Below are 8,209 nucleotides of genomic sequence, written 5' to 3'. Positions count from 1 at the left end.
TTTCAAAATATTTTCTAAATACCACTCTGATTTATAGTTTGACTCAGTGATCATTAGTGGTATGTTCCTTACATTACTATCATTTGGGACATTTTTTTAACCTTTATATAATTGATTTCTGATTTCATACTCTTATAGGATGTCAGTCTTTTGAGATTTGTTCAGATGATTTGTGACCAGTCATATGGTTAGTTTTGGTAAGTGTCCTGGGTATACCTTCCCTGGTGGCTCAGATGGTAAAGCGTCTGCCTGCAATGTGGGAGACCTGAGCTCAATCTCTGGGTTGGGAAGATACCCTGGAGGAGGAAATGGCAACCCACTCCAGTATTCTTGCCTGGAGAATCCCAAAGACAGAGTAGCCTGGCAGGCTCCAGTCCATGGGGTCGCAAAGAGTCAGATGAGACTGAGCAACTAACACTTTCATACCTTAAAAGAGCATGCATTCTGAAATGTGTGGATGTAACGTTTCATGTCTAACATGTGTGCACTGTGCTAACAATCAGCAAACAGTAGGACTCAAGCCATTCTAAGTAACTCAGAAGTTTATTCCTATTGATGGTGATTCCAGACCAGATAAGAGGATGATTATGCTATCACATGGATGTAGGCAGAAAGAAAATTATTTCTGGTAAAATGGAACTTCAAAGAGGAACCCCAAATCAAAATGTGCAGTTATCCCCCATCCCCTGCCCCGATTCCAACCTATATTAATACCAACCCTTTATGTGATGGAAATTATTCCAACATTTTTCATTCCTGTGTTCCTACCAGTGTTCCCTTCATTGGTTGTAATTTCTATATCGCTAGTGCTATGTAACAATAGAAGACAATATCTTAGGAAAAACTAATGACATTTATAAAGCTCAAGGAAATATAAGAAATGGTTGATTTTATTTCTCCAATTTATGATTACTTCTCAGATTACATGAATTTAGAGGATATCTAATCCTGCTATCCAATAGAGTAACTTAAGTTTTTTCAAGTTCTAATGTCACTTTCTATTTCTTATGAGCATTACTCAAGGTTAAAACTGTTATTAACATACAGCTTCTAGGAAATACATTTAGCCTTCCTATTTAGCCCTCTGCCAAGCTCTGTTCTGGACAATGAAATTGCAATGATAGAAAGGAGAGAGAATATAGATTTAGACAAGGCTAATGGCACATTCTCTAGGCTTCAGAAATGCCTCCTGTGCACTGCCTCCCATGTCTTCCACCTCCAATTCCAGCTGTGGCTTTGGTGAACAGCTCTGGGCAGGTTTCACCCTGCTCTGTGCTGACAGTGCCTCATCTCAGGCATGTATCAAGAATCTAGCTTCTTGTCCTGAAGCTTCTCTGCTGCAGCACGTGTGATGCTGTAGCCCAGTGAGGCTCTCCACATGGGGGTGTTGCTGCCCCATGGGAGCAGCCCTCAGCACACAGGTGAGATCAGCTGACAGATAAATGCTTCTTCTTTTCATCCCTCAGGCAGACAATTCTGAGACACAGTTTAATTAGGATACTGGGAGGGTTCTGCACTAAGTAGCCAAGAACACTAGTGGGTACTAACACTACCTTTTTTGCCTGGACATTCTTTCCTTTTCCACCTGTTTTCTCCCCTGTCTCATCCTTGTTCCCTGGGACCACATTTCCAAATAGAATATGTCTCTACCTTTGTCTCGGGCTCTGCTTTCAAGAGTAGTCTAGATGAAGACAGTATGCAGATAGGTTGTTGGTAGACTAAATAACACAGGAATATAATTTCCCTTGACTCTACACATGCTACAAAGAAACACTTATTTAGTTGGGAGCACAGATTATGATAATTTCGATGATTTTCCATCTTTTTCCTTTTTGAAAGTTCATCATTGATCCTGATGCCTGAAGAAAAAAAAAGTTGGTACAAATTAGCTTATAATTGAATAGGCAAATTTCTTTGTGATGACAGCTCTAAGTATTTTTTCTTTGTGAGGCAGCCCTCAGCTATTTGATTGGATTTTTCAATCTAATAAGGAGAAGCCCTCAGTCTACTTAATGAGGTAAAGCTTTTTGTTGCTTTGGAAACAACCATATCACATTTCTTATTCTCTTTGGTAAAAAGCTGGAGCTGTTAGCACTGTAATCCTTTTTTCTAAGACACTCAAACATACTTTAAAAATGTAAAAATTACTGGAGTACTGTCAGAACTTTCTTATTCATGAAACACTGAAAGAATATCTTGAAAGATTTAGGGGTTATTAGGAATACACTAAGGTTGCCCACATGCCATCTCTGAGAAGAATGTTATTGTTAAAATTTTTTACTCATTTAAGGTACTGAAGACACTACAGAGAACAAAATTGGTAAATTCCTCTCCCTCCTCACTGAAACTTATATTTTATGAGTGGGGAAGGTGAGACAGTAAGGAAATTAAATAATTAAAATATATAGCACTTCAAATAAAGGCTACAGATAAAAATAAACTGGGGATGCGGGAATGAACATGCAAGTTTTCTGTTTTGTTTTGTTTAATTTCTAGGTCGTACTGAGAAAATGATGTTTGAACAAAGACCTGAGGAGGAGAAAAGCGTCAGTCATATGGATGTTTGGGAGGGGACCATTCAGGAAGCAAGAAAAGGCATCCCCAAAGCCCTCAGATGGAAAGATGCCAGAGTGGTTTGAGAGAGGTGAAGATTAGAAGATGAGGTAGGAAAGACAGCAGTGGCAGATCACATGAGAGAGGGACTCTCGATGGATGTAGGGCCATACGATGCACTGGGGGATATTCTGAAAACCTGGGAGGACATTTTGGTATTACTATGATTGGGTGGTACTCTGGGCTTTAGTGGGTAAGCAAAATTTATGTTAAAAGTATAGTAATGTGTGGGACAGTTCCACCAAACAAGATATTTCCCCCAGTTTTGTGTGCCTTTAAAATGTTCTACTGCTCATTCATGTAGATGTACAAGTTTATTTATGCTCACTTCCAAATTCCATTCTTGGCAAGCGAGGGTATTGGGATCCACTCTCTTCCTTGGAAACAAGCAAATATCCTGGGTAATACAGAGTTGATCAATTTTGGGAAGCTTCTGCCAATATTTTTCAAACATAATTCTGTCCCAGGTTCTCTCCTTTTGCTTTTTTAGGAGTTAAATTTCATATATTTTAGGCCACTTGATACTATTCTTATCAGTCACTGCTGCTTTGTTTATTTACAATATTTTTGTCTCAGTGCACTTATATTTGGGTGATTTCTAGCAACCTGACTTCAAGTTTAATGATGCTTTCATGATTGTGTCCAAGATATTGTATTTTTCAGTTGTAGGACTTCCATCTCACAAAAAAAGATCTGTTGCTCTCTTGAAATTGTCTACTTCTTCATATATTACATCTTATTTTTGTAAGATTCCTTAATATATTTGTCATGGTTAAAGACCTTGGCTATTAATTCCAATATCTGTACTGATTTATGTTTCTATTGATTCATGACAAAGGTAACACTGCAGGGCAATGAGAAAAGAAGTCTCAAGAAAAGCATCTGGATCAGCTGGACAGCTACATGAAAAAAAAAAAAACATTAACACTTACTGCCCGCCATACTCCAAAATCAATTCGTGGTTAGTGGATTTAAAGATGCAAAGAAAAACATGTTTTTATATGGTAAAATAGTAGAAGGTTCTTGTAGGCGATGGTTTCTTAGGATAGCAAAGGTACTAACCATAGAAGAAGACTGACTTTAGTAAAAGTTTAAAATTTACAGTCATTAAAATTTAACGAGATGGTTAAAATGCAAGTCAGATAAGAAATAGTATCTGTTTGATTGCAGTACTCATAAATGAAAATGGACTCACATCTAGAATATATAAATCAAACAGAAAAAGACAACCCCTCCAAAAATGAAATGAAGACCTTTAAGGCATTTTACTAAAGAGGATCTTCAGATGACTAATAATTACATGCAAAGACACTCTTTTCCCATTAGTCATCCGAGGAGTGTAAATTGAAACCACACAATCACCAAATGTTGGTGAGGGTGTGGAGCAGTGAAAAGTCTCATCTGCTGCTGGTGGGAGTGTAAATTTGAAAACTGTTTGGCACCATCAACTATAGCTAACCATGTATATACCCTATGTTGGAGCTATTCTCCTTTTAGATATATATCCCATAGAAATATGTATCTATTCGATACATATATAGCTTTAGATACATATAATATGCTGATTAAGTATAATGATGTTCACAGAAGTATTATTTGTATTTCTAGCTCCAAACCTGGAAATAACATGAATATTCACTATCAGTATCAGGAACCAATCACAATATTTAGTATCAGTATAAGGGACCAGTTTTATGAACTGTCTAGAATAGGCATATCTATAGAGGCAAAAAGTAGTTGCTTCGGGCTGGAGAGGATGTAGGGTAGGGGAATGATAGCTAAAGAGTATGGAGCTGTTCTGAGGTGATGAAATGTTCTGAAATTGACTGTGCCTGCCAGTGGTTGCACTTATCTGTAAATATACTACAAAAATATTAAATTGTACGTTTTAAATGGATGAAAATTGCAGGGTATGGGAACTATATCTCAATATAGCTTAAATTTAAGAAACAATAGTATAAACGATAAATTGCAGTATATTCACACAATTAAATGCTGTACAGCATAAGACAAAATTCATAGACATTACATGCAACATTGAATGAGTCTCAAATGTAATATGGAGAGAAAGAAATATTACAAGAGGAGGATATTTACTGATTAATTCATTTCACATGAAATTAAAGAAAATTTACTGATTAATTTAGTTCACGTGAATTTAAAGAAATTAAACTAATCTATGAATGTGAGGATAAGACAATGGTTATACTTGGGAAGAAGCTGCCCTTGACTGAATATGGGGCTGGAGGAGCTAGGTATGCCCTATCTCTTGATCTGGGTGGTGGATGTAAGGATGTGTTTGTGTTAGCCTTCGAAAGTTTATTGAACTGTTCATTTACAATTTGACCACTTTGCTGGATTTTGCACTTCAACAAAAGTTGATTAAGAAACATTTTTTAGAAATCCAGTTCAGTAAGTTATCCTATTCATATACACTTAAAAGACCAACTAAACAAATTTTGATAGTTCATTTTTGTGGCTTGGGAGTATGCTAAATTTTTATTTTCTTCTATCTACTTTTCAGCATTTCCCAAATTACCATAGTGGGCATAAATATATTACATTTATCAATAGAAAAAATTCTATACAATGACAAATACAGTTGATACTGCATTGTGAGATCTTCTTGTATTGTTTATCCTCACCTAGTCTCAGTGTAAGGACTGGTTTTTGCTCCTAGATAGGAAGAGACTGCCCTTTTAGAGTGAAGGATGGTGTGGCTGTGGATCTGGGGATTTCCTAGCAGCTCTGCTGATTGCCAGGAAGTCACCACTGGCCACACTCATGAAGGAAAAGCAGAAGTGCAGGTGTAGGGACCCCAAAGATGGCAAGCTCAGCCTCGGTAGGCGGGGCCCAGTACACTCGGGGGTGGGTCGTAGTCCTCTGAGCCTATTGCAAAACCGTGGTTGAACTGGGGGCTAAAGCTCTAGCCTCCGTGCTGGGTAAATTGAAAGACTGTAGTCTAAACACTGTAATCCTCATGTTTCTGTGAAGTCCGAAGCTAAGAGCGTTTTATTTATTTACATTTTTATGAGACTGTTAAAAGAAAAGCGACAAAAACGACTGTTCCTGGCCTGCAAATCCTAAAACGTCTGCTCTCTGGCTTTTTTACAGAAAAAGTCTGCCGACTCCTTAGGAAACTCTAGGCTGAAAACTTTAAGGTATTTAAAAATGTTACCTGGGTAAGCTCTTCCTGACGAGAAGCTGGGTGTGGAATGAGCCTACCAGGGCACTTTCGGTCCCTGGTCAGGAGATGTAGTACTGCCCAGGCTCGTCAGACACAGGAAGTCAGAATCCACTAAGGAAAGTGTAAAAGCCCACCTCCGAAGAATCCAGCCTGGGAATGGCCAGGCACGAGGGACCAAACACAACTGGCTCTTCCTGGCGAAGGATAAATGCTCCAAAGGATAAACGATGCTCACTGCAGCCCTCCGCGGAGCGCAGAGGAGACGGGGTCGAACTGGGAAAGCAGCGTTGTCACTCACGCAGAAGCCAACGGCGCGCCCTGCGGCGTTCTCTCTTCTCTCTCTGCAGTAGGCAGCCGCGCGGACTGCGAGGTCCCGGTGCACATCTGTAACTTTTGGACAAGCGCCGCGTGGGTGCGGCTGCCACCCGGCGCCTGCGCAGTGGCTGCTCGCAGGATCCTCCCATCGCGCAGGCTCGGCGGGTCAACACGCCCTGGAGGAGTGCGACCCTGCTTCGGTAGCCCATGGGGGAGGAAGCAGGGCGGAACGATGTGTACGGTGTTTTTTTGCTGCATAGTTTGACAGTTGTGAATACTATATCCCTTCACCCTTCAATATTACGGATATTTGAACTGAACAGAAGACAGTTTCATTTAATTCAGCCTAATATCTCGGGTGTGTGTGTGTGTCTTAGTTGCGTAGTCGCTCAGACGTGACAAATTGTTTGCAAGCCAGTAGACTGTAGCCCGCCAGGCTCCTCTGTCCATGGAATTCTCCCGGCAAGAATACTAGAGTGGGTAGCCCTTCCCTTCTCCAGAGGATCTTCTGGACCCAAGGATCAAACCTAGGTTTCCTGCATTGCAACCAGATTCTTTCCCGGCTGAGCCACCAGGGAAGCCCAATATCTCAGTACTATCCCTTAAGAATAAGGGATTCTCCTACATCAGGGTTTGTCAACTGTGGCGCTGTTGATTTTTAGCATGATGTTTCTTTGTTGTGAGGGGAGTGGGGCCGCCGTCTTGTGCATTGTGCAATGTTTAGTAGCACTCCTGGCTTTAGAGGCTGCTAGACACCAGTAGCAACCCTCCCCTCCCCTGCCCTCCCCAACTTGTGACCATCAAAAATGTTTTCAGACATTGTGTGACAGGGGAGGGGAGGGCAAAATCGCCCCGATTGAGGACTACTGTCCAATAGTATCACAGTGGTATGTCATTAGGATATATATCACTAGATTTTTCCAACATAGGGAGTCGGAATGCACTAAACATGGGTACATTTCTGTAATTTAGTATATAATCCGTATTAGAATTTCCTTGATTGTCCCCCCACCTTCAATCCTTGCTTCCCCTGTACTTGTTTGTAAAATATAAATTCATGATTTAACAAGGATCACGTATTGATTTTAGTTACCAAGTCTCTAGCTTCCTTCAATTTAGACTACTTCCTCAGCCTTTTTTGTTTATTGTTTTTTTCTGGCATTGGCCTTTTTGGCAAGTTCAGACCAGTGCTTTTCCAGAATGTCTATTTGGATAATCAAATTGGTCTTCACTGTAAGATTCATGTTAAATTTTTTGGCTTTTATTGGCTGAAACTCCACTTGGGTAATGTTATATCCACTTTTTTCCTAGTTCAAAGACCTACTTAGCTGTTCTAACAGCGTTTAATTTTCAAAAGTCCACTTATCTCCCAGTGATTTGAGATATCACTTTTATCACATACATAAATTTTCACATCATTCTTGGCTCTACATTTCTATTTTCTATTTTTTCCATTGATCTGATTGTCTACTCAAGTGCTAATAATATACTCTTCAAACTATAGAAACTGTATATTTCAATATCTGGTAGAGCTAGTTATTGACAAAATAGCTTATTGCTGTTTTCTTATTTTGATTTCCCGGTTTTGGGGGAAATAATGTTGCTTATTTATTTCTTCCATGTACACTACAGGAACTAGGAGTTCACAGGATTGCCTTCCTCTGTACTGCCTCATTAACCTAAACATACTTTGAAACATACTTTGAAAAGTGGCATTAATTTATAATTTTTTATTATTCAATTGAGGAGCAAGGTTTATTTTTCCTTTTATTCAAGTCACAGTTTTCTATCTTTCAGAAAAGCTTCAAAGTTTTTCTCATATAGATTTTGCACAGTTCTTATGACATTTACTCCTAGGATAATTTTTCTGTTTATTGGTAATGTAAATAGAGTCATCTCCTCTATTTTCCTCTATAATTGCTTATTGCTTAAATATATGAAGACCCTGAGTCCCAGTCTCATATTGGAACAGTCTCATTTACTGTTCCACACCTAGAACGAGACATTTCTCAAAAGAGTCTTCATTGCATTCACTGAAAATGGTATTTGGTGACCACACTCTGCGTATATAGGATCTTCATGACTGAAAGGCTT

General features: G+C 39.3%; 1 long non-coding RNA gene across 1 annotated transcript; it reads right to left on the bottom strand.

Moving 5' to 3' along the window:
- Positions 1-524: 524 nt before the first annotated feature.
- Positions 525-6,238, bottom strand: LOC139182606 (uncharacterized). The gene is made up of 2 exons (XR_011566115.1): positions 5,792-6,238; positions 525-1,859 (listed from the first exon to the last, which is right to left on the bottom strand). It is a non-coding gene; the product is annotated as an uncharacterized lncRNA (long non-coding RNA).
- Between the last annotated feature and the right edge of the window lie 1,971 nt (positions 6,239-8,209).

Source organism: Bos indicus, chromosome 1, assembly GCF_029378745.1.
Source record: "Bos indicus isolate NIAB-ARS_2022 breed Sahiwal x Tharparkar chromosome 1, NIAB-ARS_B.indTharparkar_mat_pri_1.0, whole genome shotgun sequence".
In the NCBI taxonomy this organism is placed as follows: Eukaryota; Metazoa; Chordata; class Mammalia; order Artiodactyla; family Bovidae; genus Bos; species Bos indicus.
This window is presented reverse-complemented; position numbering and strand designations above follow the sequence as displayed.